At 38.4% G+C, this 22,118-nt stretch overlaps 1 long non-coding RNA gene across 1 annotated transcript; it reads right to left on the reverse strand.

Annotated features, from left to right (window-relative positions):
* Positions 1–830: 830 nt before the first annotated feature.
* Positions 831–19,166, reverse strand: LOC116441191. The gene is made up of 3 exons (XR_004238951.1): positions 18,911–19,166; positions 9,015–9,130; positions 831–908 (listed from the first exon to the last, which is right to left on the reverse strand). It is a non-coding gene; the product is annotated as an uncharacterized LOC116441191 (long non-coding RNA).
* Positions 19,167–22,118: the final 2,952 nt, after the last annotated feature.

The raw sequence follows: 22,118 nt of genomic DNA on the forward strand, positions 1-22,118 counted from the left end.
TTTTTCCTTTCACTTTCCTCCAAGGAAAAATTCTTTCTGAACCTGGTGGGGGAGGTATATGATGAACCTGCCTACTATTAGAGGACATTCATTTCGGACGTTCCTCCGAATTTGTCTCAAACCAGGACAATACACTTTGAAGTCACCATTAGCAATTCAGATCCTGGATTTCTACATTCTCTTCATATTATATGTAGTATATCACATAGCCCTGTGTTGTTCCAGAACACGATTGACTTTGTCAGGCATGTAAGCTGTCCATACCCTATAGCAGAAAGCCTCTCAAAGCCACACTAATGCATTAAGGAATGAGCCCATCTTCAAAGGAGTGAGTGGACTTCTTACAATGCCTCCCCAGCAGGTTTGCTCCAACTTCATGTACAAGACAAATTTTGTTTGTGGAAGTATGCATAAAGATGGAGTCTCTAGTTGTTATAAGATGGCTCTCCTAGACACTCTTAATATATGTATTATAAATATGTTTATTGGAGCAGAACTTGCATCAAAACAAATGTGATTTGACTGAAAGCTACTGCTATAGTAGATTTGCCTTGTCTGAGTAGAGTGGAGGCTGTCATGCCATCCAGAACCAGACAATACTTAAATTTCTTCCTTCTGTGTTAATTAACTTAATTACGACATTCTGAATTCTGGAGCTTATATGTATATTTATAAATCCAAGACTCACATCCTGTTAATGCCTTGAAATAAATAGTTAATATCCATGGAAATGTCAAGCCTTACTCATTGTACCTTTAGCAACACAATGAAGATATTTTGCATATTCAAACATAGTCATGTAAGTAGTTAATACTCACTAGAATGATTTTGCATCTATCTTGTACATTGTCATCAAAAACAGGTGTAGCAAGAACATATTCACAAGTCCAATGTGTCCCATCTTTTTTCTAGAACAAAGGATATACACAAGGTAAGAACAATGATCATTCAAGGGAAGAAGCCATTAACCAAAGCCACTAAACTAAGAGAAAGTTCTCAGAATGTTCTGAGATATTCACTTTCTCTGTATATATTGAACAGACAACTTTTTATTTGTCAGTCCAATAGACATTTCTGACAATTCTTCCACATTATACCCTGCATGGAACTCTTCTTCTAGATTGTTCCTTTAATTAAGGGTGTCAATGTGTTCATATAACTCTGGAAGACCTGACTCTACTTTCACTAGTAGTAACCTTCCTGAAATACCTCAATGATTGAAGAAGTGACTCTGGCATTATTTGGCAGATCTCAAGGAGTTTACCAAAACCCCCTCATTTTTACACTTTTACTGCTAATTGCAGAACATCATGTTCAGATGGCTTTAGGCATGGTGTCTTCTGTTCTCAACTGATTGCTCAGATCTGGCAACTTCAAACAGTAAATACCCTGAATTGCTTATCCATTTCTAGTACTTAGGCCATGTTCCAGTTTGGCCAAATTTAGAGATATATCTATCCTCTAAGAGAAGGCACAACTACCCCTCCCCCCACCAGGTTCGGGAAAAATAAATTTTCCTCGAAGGAAAGTGAAAGAGATAAAAACTATTTATTTAACAAACACATGGGAAAAGGAAAATAATGCCAAATAATAAAATCTTTTGCTGTGAAGAAAAAAACCTAGGAAAGTGTCAGAGTCCTCCCTTTGGTCTCCTTGGAGCTGGGGCTTGGCCCAGGGCCAGGCCCTCTGTGCCCGGTGGAAAGTCCTCCTGGTGTGTTCTGATATTGAAGCAGTACACAGACAAAGGGAAAATATCCAAAATTCCAGAGAAGGAAAAAAGTTCAACTCTCAGTCTCTCTCTGGAGAAAAAGAAACTGAAACTGGCTGAAACCTGACTGGAAAAAAAAAAGTCGCTATCTCTGTGTGACCTTGAACAGCTGCAAACTGCTTTGAAAAGGTTTTGCTCAGTTTTTCCTTCCTCCTCTCAGGCTCAGTTTAAAGGCATAGAAAGGCACAAGAATTAATTTCTGGGCATAGGGCAGCGATATGGGATACACATCATAAAGTCACCCCAAGACAGGCCATAACAGTCCTCAGCCATTTTTGAAAATTTGTGATGGGTCTTCTTGCAACATTTACTACCTAGACAGAGAAAAAAACCACCATGACTTATTAGTAAAACCTCTCCTTGAAAATCAATCGGCATTCAGCTCCTATACTCCTGCCAGTCCTGAGAGTGTTAAGAAAACATCCCAGTCTGACCACTGGCAGACACTTTAGCAGTCACATTCCCAATGCCAGAGACTTTCACTGCTGGGACTGAAACACCTTCACAGTAGGTGGCTGCAGTGAGCCAATGGGTGCCTTCCTTGACACACCCTAATCATGCAGTCAGGCCAGGTTTCCTTACTTGTTTGACCGCAGGTTTCCCGTAGCAGAGTCTCAGATGTCCGTAAAGCAATTTATTTACAGCACAGTAATAGAAGAAATAGCTCGAGCTGGGGAGAGCCCCCAAAAAAGGAACTCCCTCACAACCTACATGTGGGCAAGTCACGATCTTCTCGAGTCTTCGGCTCCAGCTGTGTCTCTCAGTATCCATTCACCTGCCCGGCCACTAGTCTTCGCACCCCTTGTTATGCAAAGAGACAGTTCACGGTCTCTTGTCTCTCTGGGCTCTCACCCAGAACTCAATCTGCATCTTGAACTGAAGCTTACAAACCGAGCCACCTGCACCAGGTGTATTCCTCAACAGAAAGTTGGACTTGGGATGTTGAAAGTGGAGGTCCATGCCATGAATTCTTCTCTATCAGACCTGCCTCAAGAAGAGGTTTTCTGCACCCTCCCAGTAACCTCCCATTCCCACTGCTTCCCTGTCAAAGGCTAGTCTCTCCATTATGACAATACTTGTGTGTTTATATTCAAGACTACTTTTTAAAATTTCCTTTTAAAAAAAAATATTTCACATAAATTAAAGGATAGTTCTACTACAGTGAAGAGCTGGAGCCAGGATAGAAAGAAAATTTCCTAAAATGATTTTTCAAACAAATATTTTATAAAGCCTTGTAGTGTTTAATAACCAGAAATGTGGGCTTCTGTCATCCTCAGCCCTCTCAACCACCATCACATCCCAGCATGGGAGGATGTGAGCTATAGAATGAAATGCTTTTGTCACTCTGACATATCTCATCCTCTTTATGAAAATACGTTTATCCCATCTAGCTCTTGCTATCAGTCTGAGACTCGGTTTGTCAAGGTTTAGACCAGCTGAAACACCTGCAAAATAGTCCCCTAGTTTTGACTGTAGAGATTATGATGTGAAAAACTTCAGCAATAGAACTTCAGGCACAGCTGCAAGTTGGATGGTATGAGGTGTCTGTGAAGCTTCTAACACAACATTTATGTAGGATAGCTGCACGACATTTCAAATTGTGCTATTTCAAAGTAAATTACTTTCCTTTCACAGCACAATAATTGTTTTTTCTCTCCCTCCTCTTGGGCTCAGTTTAAAGGCACAGAAAGGCACAAAATTAATTTCTGGGCATAGAGCAGCGATATACACATCATAAAGTCACCCCAGGACAACTGCGAATATTTGCAGGTACTACAAGGGTACACACAGAAGACAGACTAATGGAAGGATTGTTAATTTATTTTACCAGTCGTGTATAATGGTTCTTTAGCACTTCTCTCTTTGAAGAAAGAGACTTGAGGGAAAGATGTACTGTATGTCTTTCTATCATTATTGAAATTAGATATTTGTATAAAGACCTACAGCATCATTTGTAATGCTCCACTCTCTGAAACTGCTGCTTTAATCAAGTGTAATACAGGAAAAAAGATGTACAAAGCTAGAAGGAAGATAACATGTTCAACCATACTTGGACTGGTATGTCTTGACTCTCACAAGAAGGCCAGAGTGGCAGGTTCTGGAGGCTGAAAGTCAAATACATAGCCATCAGAAATGCTGTATGGTGGTTCATGCTCCATATACCTTTCCACCTAAACCACTGCAAAGCTTTTCTCATTCACAGCCATCATCAAAAAGTAGAGGACAGATTAACTTGCATTCTTCTACTGATCTAAATATCTGCCCTGAAGCAACCACCAAAGATCTTTAAAGTTCATGGTAAACATAATTATCTTGGGTTTTGGCCAGATCTTCCACTAACTAGAAACTCAGCTCCCACAGAATGCCAAAAGACCACCAGAAAACCTCTTGTCAACTCACACAGTTGTATGATTTGGGTGAAGCTGTAAAATTTGTGTTACTAAGCCTCCTTCTGCCACTACCAGTATTTCTGGACCCCTCAAGCTTTTTATCCCCTGCACATGATACACATACATAAGAGATGTGACTCTGGCATGCTCAGCCATGACAGGCATGTTCATGACCCAGAGGGAAAGCATACTTCAGCCTGAACTCCTTAAAATGACAACTCCTTCCCTCTATTTTGTCATGGGCTTTCCTTCCCTCAGAGAGTCTGTATACCACATCTCATCAGTAGATGATGGATGAGAAGGGAAACCAAAATGTCCTACTGCATATGCATGAGAACAAGACCTAATTAACAGAGGATGAGAGGTGGAAATTGGTTGTGCAAGACCTGCATGAAACACGTGAGCCTTGATCTGTCTGTTCTTCTCTGTGAGCTGTCTTCACATTCAAATATCTTCTGGTGCTGTGGTTGAAAGAAAATTTCTTGGGGTTGAAAGAAAATTTCACCTTTGCTGGAAGTCCCCATATTAAATATGCTGTTGCTGGGAAACTCTGTGCAGCCTTTCCTCAAGGCTGAATCCTGTAGTATTAATCTTTAATTAGCTTTCCCTTGACCCCTCCATAAGGCTTGCCACTGGAAGACTTCTCCACAGGGTGAGGAAGACATTTGCTTGTGTGAGTAAGACTTTTCAATAAATCTCTTTAGAAGTGCTCAGGCTAAGAGAGCTGCCAGGACCTACAGAGCACTCTGTCTTGGCTTCACAGTAACAGGGTTTTCTGCAGAATACTCCAGAGTGGCTTCCAATTGATATCATTTCAACTTTGCCTCTTTTGTCTTTCTGACATTGCCTGGGTTCAGGCCATTACCAGTCATGAAGAAAAATAAGGAAAAAAAAAGTGCTGGTTTAATAAGTCTTTTCAGAAAGAGACCCCTTGCTCTCTGCAACTCAGCTAGGCACCCACATGCCATGAGCTTGTCCCTCAGCTAAAGGGGCATAATGTGTTGGGCACAGACATGAAGCATTCCCTGTCAAGACGTCAAGGAAGTTTTGTGGCACTGTTACTTCAGATCAGTTTCAGCCGGAAACAGTCATGTTTTTGCAAAACCTTATCACAATACCAGCCTCAAATCATCTTCCTACAGAGCACCACCACAAAGCTGAAGTCCCAGATATCTCCATGGTCAGCAATGGGAAATAGGCACTGTCAGAGAAAGTCATAGTTCAAGACCCTGCTGCTAGTGCCCAGAACTGCCCTCTAGAAAGTTTCTCTCTCTCTTCATTGATTATAGGTGGTACCTTGGAAGGTGAAACTATATTTTGGTAGTTGCAGAAAGTCAGGGGGATGCTTCACTGCAGCTTCACTTTGATAACTACTTTTCCTAAGAATGTTTTGCGTTTCTCCTGGGTGACCACAATATTAGCCAAACAGTGTGCAGTAGGGTTTTCATCTATTAGAGAGGAGGCTTTCTTCCGCCGTACTGCTTTTAGTCATAGGAGGATTTCCTCCTGCTTCCTTCAGTCAGGAAGTCATATAATGTCCTGAGCTTTCCAGCACTGGGCCACAAAATGAGCAGCACCTTCATAGCTGGAGTCAACGGGAAAACCTCATCAGGCATGTAGAAATCACTCAACTGTGTGAGGAAATGATGTTTCTCATCTTCAGTCCCTCAGGGTTAGCTGCCCCCCGGATGCCGTGGCCTGCAAACCATTAGTTTTTGGTGAGTCAGCCACCAATTCCTTAAAATCCCCAAGGGTCTTCAGGCAAAAATTCTCTGCCTTCTGGGATTATTTTGGTGGTAATGTGGTATGAACAGCCTTCCTTTCTTTGAAGTGGCCTCAAAAAATTTCTGTTGTCATCACTCAACATCAGAGAATTTTTCCTCCATGTCAGAGAAGACCAGGTACTGCCTTAGTTTTCTAGGTCCAACTTGCATACTCAAAGGTTTCCCGCAACAACAGCCCTGCCATGTGGACCAAATCTAGGAATTTGTGTGTTATGATGCTGCTCTCAGTGGAGAAATATTTAACTGGAAGGATGTGTCTCCAAATCATACAGTACTATATGAAGGTGTTTGCTGGGAGTACTTTTTCTGACTCTGGCCACAGATTCTTTGGACTTAACCTGCTACACTTTCCACAATTCACTTCATTTTCTCTCCAAAGCAAAAGAAACTCACTCTTGTACAGACGCTCTTGACATGATTCCATCTTTCAAATGACTGATTATATCATCAGTTTCTATTTCCTTCCTCATAAGTACTGCTAGAACACTTACTCTTTTAATTCTTCCTTCCCCTTTGCAACATGCTGCCCAAAACAACTGCAGTCAAAAAAATCTCCTAAAGGAATTGTTCTTCCAGGCTTGTATTCTGCTTTTCAAGAAGCACCTTCACAGTTTAAAAGTGAAGTAAAGAAGTCTCGGGCATGTGGATAGTAGGGGTTTGTCATGAATGTACCCTGGAGGCCTGTGATCTGCTTCGGTGGTAATAGCGCAGCTACATGTGGTGACTAAGCTCCTGACACCCAGGGAAAACAACAATAATAATTGTTTTGTCCATCTGAATATAATTTTCCTGTGTTGACATATATACTTTGAGTCCTTTCACTGTGAGTATCTTCTTGCACTAGAGCTGTTTCAAGTGCTGCGTAACACTTCCTTGTGGTAGGACTTCCCTTGTTTTCATAAAGTATTTTGTTTCTTTCCCAACAGTATCCTTCATGTTTCAGATTGCTGCCTCATCCCAGTTGTTTATGGACACCCTGGGACTTCTGCTATCCTTGGTACCCAATACTAATTGGTAGGTAGTCACCCAGCCCATGGCTTTCTATTTCTTAGGGGAGATTGTTTTACAGCATTCACTTCATTTGTGGTTCCTGAAGTCCTTAATTTGCTATGCAGTGATTTACATTCTGCTGTGTTCCAGCTTTAGTTTATTCTTCCTGAATTTTGACTGAGCAGTGGTATTCCCTCTTGTCTCAGTCACATATGTCTACACTGTCTTGTATGTTTTCACCTCCTGTCAACAGTCATGCATCATGCACCCTTTTCCCAGGAAATCATGTGTGCTGATAACAGGCCAGCAGGTGTTTCCTACCAAATGTTGTGGCTGCTCATCTCTTCTTCCAGTTCCACCTACCTTGCCCAGGATGGGCAGTTTATATTCAGAATATGCTGCAAGGTCCTGATAAATTATAGCCTATAGCACAGGGAGCCAATTTTTTTGCAGTGATCAGTAAGTATCCAGACTGTCATTTTTTTCCTCTTTGTACCCACTTTGGAGGTTTGACCACTTTAAATCATACCCTTTTCTTAGACACTGAGGTTCCTTTGCATCTCAGTCATGGATGTAGCTGCTGAAATATCTGAGTTTTTGGTACCAGAACCTTGGGAGGGGACTTATTTTTGCAGTTTCCAGTTTTGCCCATGTTTCTGGACACAAAAGTTAGAAAAATACCATTTTACTTGCCTCTGCTATGGAATGGATTCCACATGTAATAAGTTTTTTAAGAAGTGAGACCATTTTTCTGTGTTAGGGCTGATTTGACAGCATGCCAAAGACATAGAGAGATTCTGACCTTTCCCTTTGCATCTACAGTCAATCTGTAGTTTTCTGACAACTGGGGTTGAAGGAATCTGTATTTCATTAGTCCTGCTAAGGCCAGGCAGTGTTAAAATCCAAATGGAAGCTCTCTTTTGCCCTTCTTGTGTCTCATGAATACAGAATACTTTTTCCCCAGCTGTTTATTCAAAACTGAGTATCACAGGTTCTCCTTTGGCCCTATGCAGCTAATTAGGCCTAGGAAGCTAGCTATGTTGTTATCCTTCTCTTTGGCACGTACTGTAGCCAAGAAGAGTGCTTCTCTCTGCTGCTGCTGGAGTCTCTTTGGGGGTGCTCTCCAACTGCAGGCACCAACTGCACTGTACACCCTGTACTTTTCTGTTTGCTTATGCATCATGCTTCTGCAAAATTATTTGTTTTGTGGTTGGATTCAAACAGCCTTATCAAAATACAACTCTTCAGTAAAGGTGTAATGAAATATTTGGACCTCATGAAAACAGAATGTTTCACTATTTTGCACAGGGAAGTTTAGGAAGAGGGTGAACAACTTCTCAGCTCTTGAGTCAGCATTTGGAGGGAGAGGGAAGTAAGGGTGAAAATGGCCTAAATGGCCAAAGCATTATTTTCTTTTAGCACAGTTTTGACGGTCAGAACTGGAAACAGTGTCAGAACACAAAGCTGCAAATAAAGAAAAATGATGCTTCAATCTAGATTGGAAAGCAAATTCACAGCTGCCTGTAAATTAAAACTAAGACCAGCTCAGTAGAGCCCACATCTGCCTGCACTTCAGGCTGATGGGGTACCAAGCAATTCTTACCTGCCAGGAGGATAGCTGTGTGCACGTGGTGCTGAGTCCCCATAATATGCTGTCTCAACAGGCAGTGTGTTCTACATGATGGTGAACACCTACTTAAAAATACTATAGTTCCAGACCAGGGCTGCCTCATATACATATATGCATCCATGTCCAAAATGACTCTCACTTGGGCTAGATTTTTAAAGATTGCCAAAGGGTGCAGATAGAGAACTCGATGGGAATGGGGCATGGAAAACAATTTGCCTCTATTGGTCCTGAATGTGTTTGAAAATCTGGTTATGTTTCAACTATAATAATGATCTTGGTGAAAGTAAGCTTGAGTATTTGAGCCTACAAATTGTTTGATTTTTGCCTGCGACAACATTCCTATGGGACAAATTTTATTTATGTGAATATTTTCTCCTAATTGTTTATGATGCAATTGAGCGTGATAGAATTTTAAAAAAATATTCTTATTAAAGAATGACTGTAAAACTTACCTCTTCATCTGTAGTGGTAAAAAGATCCTTTTAAGTAGCATTCTTTACCCATATTAGTTCTTTCTTCATCAAGTATTTCTTCACAAATTCCTTCTTACCAGTATTGGATTTCATAACTGAAAATAAGAATATTTTAGAAATAATATTAATAGAAAATAATATTTTCTCACTTTATAATTGTTTTCAAATATTGATGGTATATATTGGAATTTTTGTAGTAAACAGAGAATTGAAACTTACTGATTGGTAGGGGAAAAGAATAATTTTTCTTGCAATCCCACGCAAACTTCATAATAACAAATTATCATACATCCACGTAGGTATACAAAGAAAAAATAGGGGTTTCCTCATTTCATAGGGATGATTACATATATATATATATGATACATATTATCTTATATACATCTAATAGGACAGGGGCACCTTGAGACGTAACCAACATCTTCAAATCTAAAAAAAATATTGGATTCAAGTTTATAAGGTATTCCTCTTTACTTGGGCCCAGTTTGCACTTAGATTTTAAAACCTAATGATGGTATACCAGAGGGAACAGAATTTGTATCTGTAAAGTGTACATTAGCTTAAGCTCATTCCTGGAGCAATATAGAATTATACTTTATTGGAAGTATAAGTGCAGTGGTACCATAGTTTTAACAGTGGTAGTTAAAATTTTAAGCTTAGTATAAAATGAAAAAAAAAATAAATAAAAAGAAGCAGCAAAGTGACTTGCTATGATACTGCAGAGGAGCTAGAGAGAACTTGCACTTCACTGTGCTGTAAGTGCATGCTGATGGCAAGTGACCAACAGTATAGATTTCAATCTTCACAACGCTCACACAAGTGTCAAAGTGGCACCAAATAGCTGAAATCTGATCAAGGCTTTTGGACAAGGACCCAGTGAACTTACATAGGACTGTTTTAAGGCCAGTCATTTACAGTCTCAGTAATCTTGAAGGGGAGACAATCAGTCTCACTGGGGGAGGACTGAAGATTTCCTCCAGCTGTAGGGGAGAGAGTAAAGTAAAGTGCCCCAAAGAGGTACCAGGACTTCTTCCACAGACCCCCATGAAAACTAGCTCTGCTCTGACACCCTGAGAAAAGCATTGGTAATCAGCCTACAGATATTTTGGCATCTGGGTATCTTACCTGACAGACATATACATCGTCTTCAATGCCTTCTCAAACCTCATTAAAACCTGGGACAATAGCTGTCCGGTCATACCAAGTTCAGGTATGAAGAGCAGAAGGACTGTTTAGATGTATACAAAGAGGCATACCTATAAGTGTGTCCAAGGAGGAAAAGACAACAGCACAGCAACCTAGAAAGGTAATTACTTATCCTGGGCATTTCTGAGCACCATTGAGTTTGACATCTCAGCATTAGGAATTGATTAGACAGCGTAACTTGTAAGATGGGAAATAGCCCTGTCCCATCAATCACGCAGAAATAAGGCTTATTACAGGTTCCCTTCAGCACCAAAATCAGGAGATCTGCAGGAGATGCCCTGCCTTAAAGATCTGACTGTTCAGAACCATCAATGAGTTTCATGGTTGCAATGACTCACTGCAGGAAATAAATGAATGGGAAAACCAGGAAGAAAAAGTGATTAAAAATGAAAAGAAAAAAAATGTATTAAACCCTCCCAGCAATCTTAGTATCTTAGACCACATATTTGCGCTCCATTCTGCTAACAAAAGACAATTATGAGCTTGCGCGTGTGCACACATGCACTCTTGCTTATTCTATGCTTTTTCACCTCATCTGGCAGCCGCTTTCCGGTCCAGCAGACACTAACATCTAATGAGACAAACTTCCCATTTTCAGACTAATCAGTCGGCTGCACTAATTGCAAATGCAAATATGCAAATTTATATTAATTAATTACTCTGCTAATTAGTTCTGCAGTCTTTTTGGGGTAATAAATCATTGTGCAGTGAAAGGGAAACACGTCCTGTCCCATTTCACTCCACATAAAAATTTAATGTACTAATTGAAGAAAATATATTAAAAAATCCCTGATTCTGACTGATAGGTTCCCTACAGAAAGGTATGATTGTAAGAAGTCTTGCACATCCCCAGCAAATGCCATCACTAAGGTGCCTGTTAGCGATTTAATTATCACATTATGAGCTCCAGGAAAAGCCAGTTTGCTGTGCTGCAGGCTGTGACTCTGAGCTCCATAGTTGACACATTTTGCAGCAAATGCTGTTCATACATCCATGAAAGATAATCTGGAGGAAAACACTCACTTTGCTCTACCTGAATGTTCTGTTAAGACTTGCATTTAAATCCCAGGAATCTGGGTCTGCTATATATACACTTTAATTCTGCAGCTTCATTAGATCACATTTGAAGGGGTTGTTCAGGAAAAATGAAGAGTAGCAGAAAGAGAAACTGCTTGCAGAGCCCCTCCCTCGTCTTGAATTTTGCTTTGTCTCTGATCCATTTCAACAGGGAACCTTCAATTCCCCATCTGGCACCACCTCTCCCTTGCAATCCTTACCTTGCCATTACACGGTGGGACTAGGGAGGGTCATTGCACTGCCCCTCCACTGGTGTTTTGCCCAGCCTCAGGTGATCTGTAGTCTTCTTTCCCCACACCAATATCTGGAAGGTGCAGCAAGTTCCCCATATTGATTTAATGCCCCAACAATGGCACTCAGGAAATCATGCTCATAGAACCTTAGGTACTAAAGCCTGCCAAGGTGTGAAGGTCAATATGCAAGGTGGGGCTTATTCTACGTTTTCCTTTTTTTAGGACAGGGAAAAAGCCCATCTTTGTAGCATAACAAACCCAACAGCACCTGGCTGTGAAAAAAGAATCCCCTCATCAAATGAAGCTATGCCAACCAGTTCATTACAGGCATTTTGGGAGCCAAAGACCCTCCTAAGAGGTTTGGAAAGGCACTGAGCAAAGTGAAGCCTCTTCTGTCACACAAGTTCAAGCTAACTAGAAATCTTCCACACCTCCCAGGTTTTTCCATCCTCCACTTGCTTACTTTTTTTTCAAGTTGTGTACCATTAATGTGAAACATCTACAGAGAATTTTCTTGAGAGTTTGAATGTATTTCAAGTTAACTTGCCTTATAGACGTAGGTTGGAAACCAGTCAAAGATGTTATAAAAACCAACAGAGGACTTCTGTTATCAGAAACTCAGACAACTCATGTATCATAGTCTTCCATTATTAAGAAAAATTAATTTAAACATTAGCAAATGTTTTGCTTTATGCTTTAAATTACTTGTTTTAAATTGAAACAATAAATGAGATTTACAGGTAATTAAATTCCAAGGGCCTTTATCATTCTAGATTCAACCAGAAGTTGAGCTGTATACTTTTCTCATAGTTTGAAACCCTAAGATAGCTTTTTTCTTATTTATTTTGCTTTCCTATCCAAACACTGGAATAAAATACTGTTAAACTGATAACCTGAAGTCCTGTGATTTAGGCTCTAGGAAATAAAGGAAAATTTAAAAAACCCTAAAATAGCTTAAATTGAAAGAGCAGTTTATGGAACAGCCAAAGATAAAATTTATTTTTCAAACAGTTGTAATTTTTGTTTGAAATACTAATATACGATAATGGCTATGCCATTCAACAGCATGCGAATGAAAATATTTATTTAAAGGCAGACCACCTTTAATCTTTCTAGGTTTGCAGGATCCTGAAGTCACATGGGATCCAAATTATTTGTTGTAGAGTGCAGGCCTCCCCACCTGCTGAGAGTTTTGCAGCTGCTTTTTTTTAAGGTCTACAAGATTTCAGAGATTAATATGTAAAGATTTTATCAAAACTCAACAGGTGCCTCTTAAATAATGAATAGATATGAGATGGTAATGTTCTGATTGTCTGTAGTGTGCTTTAAAGAGTTACATTTAAATTGTAATTGTACTAGGACATGAGATGTAACTTAAGACATTTGATAAAACCCATCCTTTGATGGGTTTGCTTCTATATGCTTCCACAGAGCATGCATATTTTGCAAATTGTAGTAGGTATGAACAAAAGTATCTTCTTTATCTTTTTCTTTTTTTGTTTTTTCTTTTTTCTTTTTCTTTTTCTTTTTCTTTTTCTTTTTCTTTTTCTTTTTCTTTTTCTTTTTCTTTTTCTTTTTCTTTTTCTTTTTCTTTTTTTTCTTTTTCTTTTTTCTTTTTCTTTTTCTTTTTCTTTTTCTTTTTCTTTTTCTTTTTCTTTTTCTTTTTTCTTTTTCTTTTTCTTTTTTCTTTTTCTTTTTCTTTTTCTTTTTCTTTTTTTCTTTTTCTTTTTCTTTTTTCTTTTTCTTTTTCTTTTTCTTTTTCTTTTTCTTTTTCTTTTTCTTTTTCTTTTTTTCTTTTTCTTTTTCTTTTTTCTTTTTCTTTTTCTTTTTCTTTTTCTTTTTCTGATTGTGTTCGGAATACTTACATATAGTCAAAAAAACCACAATGTTAATAAAAATTCCTTCATGATAATCTATGTTTATGCCCTTTCACTTTCTTCTGGCTGATATTCATTCTCTTGTCAGGACTGTAAAATCAAGACTTTTCTTAACATATAGAACAGTAAGACCCATTTGGTATCCAAGATGAAACCCAGATGAGTGTTAAGATTGACAGTGTTTTCACCCTTGTAATTAGCTATTCACACAAATGGGGGTTTAGTTTGCACTTATGCTTGGAACATGGCACCTCTTCATACAGAGAGCATCATTCACGTGTTAACATTTTCACTTTTGTTTTTTGTTGGCAAGTAAACCAGCATACTTACTATTGAGTTCTGTTAGATGTATATTTTGCTTATACTTTTCACTGTTTATTAGTATTCTATTCAAAAATAATTTAATGTGAGCAAAGCATGAACAAGAACTGTGTGATGCTCCTCTCCTTTGCCCTGCTCTGGAGGGAGGACCTCACCTGCCTAAAGCCACTCTGCTGCTTCCACGTGAATAATTTCCATAGACACAGTGCTGGGGCACTGCTTTCCAATATCTTTCTTTTTCTTTAAGGGTAAAAGACCCCCCTCCTTCCCTTGCTGAGGGAAGGATGGGTGGCCTCAGTACAACAGAATATGTACCACGCTGCTGAGCTTATTTGCCGTCTTTTTCTTGGTTGTGTACTGACTCAGTAATGTCTGGAGGAAGGGCACAGAACTAGGAAGCCTTATGGCATTACAGCAACGGTTGCCAGAAATTCATCAAGGATTTTGATGGGTTCTGAACAAGTCTGTTCATTCTAAATTGAGGAATAAAAGACTCAGCGATAGAAGAAAAGGCAAAGGGATGGCTAAAACATCTCTGTTTTGCTAGAACTGAGATGTGACTGATTTGCTCATACACACTAAGGGTTTAAACAGAAAAAAAACCCCAAAATTAACCATCCTAAATGGACTCAGTATGGCTCAATATGTACTCAGGCTAGACAACACACCACCACAAGAAGTGGATTTCCAAAATGTATGTTTGGAAAAAGGAATTGATATGCATATCAGAGTTACCATATTTAATTATAGTAATGCTTTTGGGTCATGCTTCAGGGCTCTCAAAATTCATCAACTGTTAGAGAACAGGCTGAGATTTCATAAGAGTAATCTCTTTTTAGCCTGCATGTACAGACTTTAGGGGTCTCTCTTCATCAAAGGCTAATTCTAGAAAATATATATGAGATAAGAATGATCTTAGGTTTAAACAAACACCAAAAATTACTATGTTTTCAGTTGTGGACTATAGGTCTACATGGTCCTTCATCTTATGGGAATGAATGGCTCTTGGAAGTTCATTTAGTCTCTTTTCTAATTCCTTATAAGGCTAGAATGCAAATGGAATGAAAAAGAGGTTAAGGAAAATTTTATCACTCAAGTGATCAAGCAATAGAGGTAGCATAATACCTCTATTGTCTTTTGTACCCTACAAATTAATTAATATTGTTTCTCTTTAGAAACAATTGGATCCACAATGGTCAAGAGGACAACTATCAGGCTAAATTAACATAAAGATCACATATAAAATCATTGGGGGAAAAAGGGAGAATAGACTAATGGTGGAGAAAAGAGAAGCCCTAAAGGCAAACAGTAGAACTAATAAGTATGGTAAATGCAAACCACCTAAGCAAAAAATAAAAATAATGATTGGGGAAATAACAGTGAAATAGGAAAATCATTTTTCTCTACTGAAGCTCCATGTCCTCAGCTCTTTGCCTCCAGGAACTCCAAGCACAAGGATGGCTTTTCACCCAAGTAATAGGCTATCCAAATTGAGACTACTGTTCATCTCTCTTACAGGAGTAGAGTGCTGCTTTCCTCTCTCTCCCACATTGATGCAATGCCATCACCACAGCTCAGAGAGGGCATCTGTATGAGGAACCACACTTGGGACCAGGCCAGGGTGATGCCTTAGGTTTTAACTTTCATATTTTTCAAATCCTGTACTGCCTAGTGTGCAACTCTGAAGTTTCTTGTAGCTTGCTAATTTCTGCTCTCTCGTGCTAGGTAGACATAACAAAGCCTGTCCGGGCCTGCTCTTCAAGAACACTCAGACCATCCTAGGCCCAAAAATATAAACCAAAAGCCTCTAAACAGGGGGCAAGCTTGGGGAAATTACATCATTAACTGAAGCTTTAATTCGAGAATTAACCCTGATATGCAAATGAACCAAACCTATAAAGGTGTGAAGAACTCATGACTTGCCGTCCATCTTGAGGTCCATTTTGGCAGTAGCTTCTGGCTCCCCAGGGTGTACCTTTGAAGGCTCTTCAAATAAATACCTACCTTTATTCCCTTATTCCTGTCTAGTTTCTGGTTTTTTAGGTGGCCACTTCAGGCATCAGTGGAATATTAAGATATATAGCTATGGGGCAGTCCAGGACTGGGACACTGTGGGGCAGCAGCAAGAAGCCTCTCTAGCACAAATCAAGTTGTGAAGAAATTCAGTGCTTCAGGGACAGGTGTGCAGGTCACTAGTGCAGGTCAGAAAAGTGAAACTAAACCACCACATCCCTATTGGAGAGAAAAAGGTCTGGGTTCCTCTTTTTTATTGTATTTCAAAGCTCTTTCTCACTTTGTTGGGGGATACCTCACTGTACCACACTGAGGCAGAAACAATAAACCTGCGATGTAACAGGTTAAAATGAAGTTGTGGCTGCAAAGTATCTTGAAACAGTTAGGAAAAATGGAATTAGAGAATACTTCCAGTGAGTTATCACAAAAAATTCCATGTTTGTTTTCAATCCCAGCCATGATGAAGTGGTGAGATACTTGGTTGGTATACTCCCTCACAGTATTTTCAACAGAAAAACTGCATTTAAATTTCAGAAGCTGACCATTTCCTGCTTTGATGTACAGAGTAGGGAGGAACAGATCATTGCCAGACATTTAAAAAAGAGAAATGCCTATTTAGTGAAAAGCTGAAAGAAAATACTGTCTTTCAGTTAATTTTTTTTTCATCAGTTAATTTCTTTTAAAATATCTTAATTATTTCTCTTTTTCGGCACTTTACTTATCCAGAATCAAATTTATCTTTGTGCAGTAACACAATAGGAACTACGAAGGTTAGTTTGTAGCTGATCCTTAAATCACTTTTCCTATATAAAGCATGTAGATTCACACTTTTTCTTCTGTAAGAGCAAAGACACATTTGTCATATTTGACACTAGCTTTGCATAAACAAAGGTTAAATAAAGCATTAGCACACAAGATTTGATCAAGGCAAAGGTTTTTTGACCATACATCTACAATTTAAACATCTGACTTACATGAAAACGAATTATTCAGTTTCTCTGGAATAGAAGAGGAAGCGCAGTTAGGTGTAGATTGATTTTATCAGACTGTGAACTGGCTGTGGTGTAAATTGAGAAACACTTGAGCTATATTGGGCTGGAGAGGAACAGAAAAATATTTATGCTGTGCTGCATTACCTTCATGTGTTCCACAGACAGCAGTATTACTGACCTTTTATTTTTCTTCCTTGCCCTCTATCTATCCTCTTCTAGCTCACACTACCATTGCCCCAGATAAATAGTCAGCAGTACCATCACTCTTGCCTCAATCTATCACTGGTAAGATATTTGAGAAGGTAATCAGCCCAGCTGGAGAAAACAGAAGTGGAAAATATATTTGTGCTTAGAAAATGGAAACATAACATTTATACTTGGGACTTGAACATGCCGGGCTCTCAAGTGCTTCTCTAACTGCCTGAGCGTCTTCTTTCTAATCACTTGTAAATATAATCATTTGCAGATATAAATTTCGTTATGTGCATGTAGTAGCAGTGTGCATGGAATTCGCAGTAATATTCACAGCATTCACCTCTGGGAAGTGGTCCCTTATGGTTTCAGTTAGGAACATATGTTTTAAGTACATAGTCAGAATAGAGATTTTGTTATTTTCCTTTAAGGTTGAAAAAGAAAATTGTTTCCTTCCATGATCATCTCAGAATTTAGAATTAGGTCAATGGGACGGGCACATGTGCAGACACTGAAAGTTGCTGAGCTCTCAGTGTATTTCTCATTGTACATCTGACTCACCATGGGAACTTGAGTGATAGCCCCTCTGTCTATAAAACACTCCCTGAGCCAGCAGGCACTGAAGATACATTTCAGTTCATACAATGCTGTAATATCTTTGTTTGCCATGTGCTGTAAGAAGCGCAAGGTAACTTTCATAAGTACGGAAAGTAAAATAAAGTAGATTTCTCTTGCACAACTCAAATGCAAATCCATGGTGTTTTGAGTATTTTTTCCAGCTGCAGATGGAATTTCACCATTTTAATAGTTCTTATTCCGTAATGCTACTTTTGTGCATAAACAGTCATTAACTTTTCATCAGTGTCTTCATGGATTAAATAGTCCCTAAGTACACAATGACAGCACGGATCATTATGGACCCTTATCATTTAAAATGGAAGAGAACAGAGGTTGTGTGTGTGTGTGAATACATCTCCTAACTCCCTCTCTTTCACAAACTATAAGGTTTAATAGCAGTTAACACTAGACCACAGCACTTCTAAATAATGATAGCCCTGCCAATTCTAACTGGTATTCCAATTAGTCTGACAATTTTACTAGTTAAGAACATTAAACTTTTAAAGAAAGTCTATCTTTTTTGTGTTGTGTTTGGCAAAATGGAATTGAGGGTATAAGGAAGCCTGAATCTCTACTTCCAAGAATTGCTGATGATTAAAGGAAAAAAAATATTTGGGGAGCATGTAGAAACATTTAGATATGGTAGCTAAATAAGAAGCATAGGCTATCTGAATTGTAGAATTCAGAATATTGTAAATGATAGAGAAATTGTTTAAAAAAGTGAGAACTGCAAATCCACAATACATGGCTGAAAGAGGTTTGCCTTTTGGAAATAATGATTTAAGCCAGGTGCTATAGGGATTTCAGTAAATTAGGCAAACTGAGACATTCCTTTGTTTGAGGAAAGATCACTTTTCTAAATTTTCTTTCCTTCAGATATGAAACAAAAGCAAAGAAAAAAAGTATGTTCCCCAATGTAAATTTTTTCAGTGCATATTTATTTCAAATCAATATTTTTTTAAAAAATTGCTCTGCTTATTATTTTACATATTATATGCAATTTTCAAAAGAAGCATCCTTTCAAATCTCTTTGAAGTGACTTAAAGATCTTACTTTTCCTAAGTACCTTATTCTCAGAATGAAATTTCATTACAGTGCACTTAAAACACAAAGTTTTTTGCCAAAAAATAAACACATTCTTCTGAAAGAAAATAATTTTTTTTTGCCACTTTATGTTACAAGGTCAAACTGCAAATATTTCTTCATAATCAAGATTTTTGTTTCTGTGGGAGTAAGAGCATTTGCACAGAGTCTCTGCAAAAAAATCTTATTGTTAACTTGTGCCACAAGAACCAAATGAATTACAGACTGCATGCAAAGCAATATTTACTCCAAAGCCCACCAACCTGAGCATCACAGATTTCATTCTTCCAGCACCCAGTCTTCAAGACATAGTGCAGAAACCATGAATCTCTCAGGATTTGGTCTCATGCCATAATGCCAAGTATATTTCCTATGTTGCCTCACCAAATCATTACTGCATTGCCTGTATTCACACTGTTTAAGGATTTTGAGATACTGGGAGAGATGGCTATTCTAGTCACCATCTGTTGACATCAGCTGTCTTCAAAATTCATAGCAAAGTACCCTTTTGAGAGAAATTTTACCTAGATGGCTTTACATAGCAAGATGTCTTATAGGTCCAAATGCAGAATCCAGACACCAGCATGCCTCTCTAGGCAGAAAGCACGCTTCAACCCAAGTCACACATAAAATTCCTGAACACAAGAACGAAACCCTGAATATACCATAGCACAGTCTTCAGAATGCATGCCTTTGAACAATTTGTTAAGTGCAATTTTTTTTCTCTCGCGGACACACTGCAGTAATAAGACTTGAACTCCTATACATATTTCTCAAAAAATAGCAACTGAATTAAAGATGATCAGAAAGAAACTAAAATAAAGCCAGATACATGAGATACATTTTGTCTTACACTGTGAAAAATACCATGGGAAGAAAAAAGGATTTCTAACTTGCAAAAATATATGCAAATTCAGTACTGTTTCTGCTGACTGTTTCAGCATTTTGCAAATTATGCCCTGCATGAACTTTTGCTAGCATTTCAAGAGCTTAAAGAGACAGGGTCACAATAAGGCCACAAGAGCCAGGTAGAAAGCTAACATGGCAACTAGCACAACAGAGGGGAAACACAAGCAGGATTCAGGCTCAGCAAGCCACACTGCCTTCTTAGGAAAGGGATTTTGCCCTGAAAAGAAGGCTTTTTGCCAAACTTCTAGGTGCTTTCTGGCCATGGTTGTTTTAAACTATTTGGAGATTCAAACTAGTCCTCAGCCAGCCAAAGGACTGAAATGAAAACTTCAGGCTGCCAAAAGACATGCAATTTCCTTTGCACATTCTGTTAGATGAGACCAATTGACAGAGTGGTTACCTTCAAAACCAACACTGTGCTCAAACTGTGGCATTGATTTTCCTGATGACTGGTGGACAAGGAAGGTGGCAAGCTGTAGGGTTTACACAACTCCTTAGAGATTGCTTAGACATAAGGGATGTTAATTACAAAAAGTACTGTTTACTTCATCTTGCACTTAAGTGCACGATAACCTCACCTCTCTTTACAGCACATCACAACTTCATGTTGATTTTGGAAAACTTGATTGACTATTTAGACAATGCTGTTTTTGAGAGGGAGTCCACATATTTTATAAAAAACCTCTATTCAGGTGTAAGCAAAATCCCCTCTTGACTCTACTTCTTTAATTGCATACTTGAATAGAAGGGAATCAAATTTGTTAGGTTAAGAATCTAAGAAAATTACATCTTACAACAGCAGCGTATCTGCTTGTTCAGCAAATTTGGTGAAAAACACATTAAAATGGATTTTTATAAAGATGAAAAATATCAGCTACTCTGAAAGTAGATCTACAGCTAGAAGTAATAGAATTGTTCACTCATCACTGAAATACTTTCTCTTTAAACATCCGTTTTTCCAAAATTATTTTGGAAAAATATAATTACAGCCCTATCTGAATTCAGCACCATTTTACAGCTGAGATGAAATTAGCTGTGCCTTTCACTTTCTCAGAAGCTTGGGGATAGAATCCAGAAAACAGTTTTATAAATTCCTGTTCTATTTGCAGTCAAATTCCACCACCAAATCTCCTGGACTGTCAGGGGAAAATTGATCCTGTGGTTAAAAGACCTCAAATGTTTGAGCTTGTCTCGAGGTAAAATTAGATGATCAAGATCCTTCAAACTATATAACTGTCCACCTTTCACTGCTTTCAAATCAGTGAAAGATGCATATGGTTTTGTGTAACAAGAAAAAGCAGAAAGGCTATGATTCAGTAACTGTATACATCATCTAATCTCCCTGAAAAATTATTTCTGGTGTGGTTATCAAATAGACTTCTCATTACTCCAAACACTTGCATTGAGCATTTTAAAACAGTGGAAAAAGTTCAGGATTAACGCTGTAAGAGCCTTATGCCTCCCTTTTCCTCCTAGAAAGTAGTATTTCCCTGCTTCATTCCTACAAACATTTCATTCTGGCACTAGCTTTGGTTTTCTTATTTTGCTTTTTGGGTTTTTAATCCAAAATTACCTTTTTTTTCAATAAGAAAAGATCCATAGTAAGGTTTTTAAGTACATGCATTATCACATGTTGCAGATGCTGTTTGGCAATCATGGATGCTAGGAGTAGTCAAAAGTGTAACACAGATTTGAGAAACGTAAGGGAAGCCATACTTCATTAACAGCTTGGGATGCCTGATTGCACAGCTTTTCTGCTTTTTGAATGAAAATTAACTTATCTTAGTCAGATGAGTATCTCAGGAAAAGTCCTGTCCAAAAAGGGTTATAAATTCAGATAATAAAAGGCAAACCAAAAGGAGCATATATTTCCATTACAGTAAGCCTGAGTCATCCTGCTCAACATTTCATATTCTTTCCTAAAAACAAGCACCTCTGCTGAGCTGTTATGAAACTACCTGCATACTTGTGTGTAGAGAGAATGGCAGTTGTAGCTTTGGCATTTAGTTCTGTCAGCTACTTGCCTTCTCACCTTTAATAACGTGCATTCAAAATAAGCTTAAGTTTGGGGTTTTTTACTTTTGTTTATTTATTTTCCTAAGGCGTTCATGCATATAAGAAGAAGGAAATTATCATTCCTACATAGGACCTTACAGCCCACCCGGACTTCCTACATAGGACCTTACAGCCCACCCTTAGTGAAGTTTCATGGGGCTAAAGAAGTCACTTCTCTAGCCTGAGGGCTTTCTCCCTGCTGAGTTTCAAAGGTCTGCTGCAAATAATAAAAGTGTCAGACTTTCTTATAAAGTTTGCAAGGAACATTGACAAAGTTGCCCTTACAAAGCATCCTATAATTTCCTGGGAGGGAACTGTCCAACAGAAGCTAATGTTTCTCTTAGGTTTTATTTTACACTTCTGTCAAGTCATCATTCATTTAACGTCTTGGTTTTCTTGCATTTTAAGATCCAATTACTAGAGAGATGCCTCTACCCAAATTAAGGTGCAAATGAGACCATATGTCAAAGTCAATACTACAGATTTTATTTAACAGTAAATGTGAGA

Source organism: Corvus moneduloides, chromosome 1 (genome assembly GCF_009650955.1).
Source record: "Corvus moneduloides isolate bCorMon1 chromosome 1, bCorMon1.pri, whole genome shotgun sequence".
Lineage (NCBI taxonomy): Eukaryota > Metazoa > Chordata > Aves > Passeriformes > Corvidae > Corvus > Corvus moneduloides.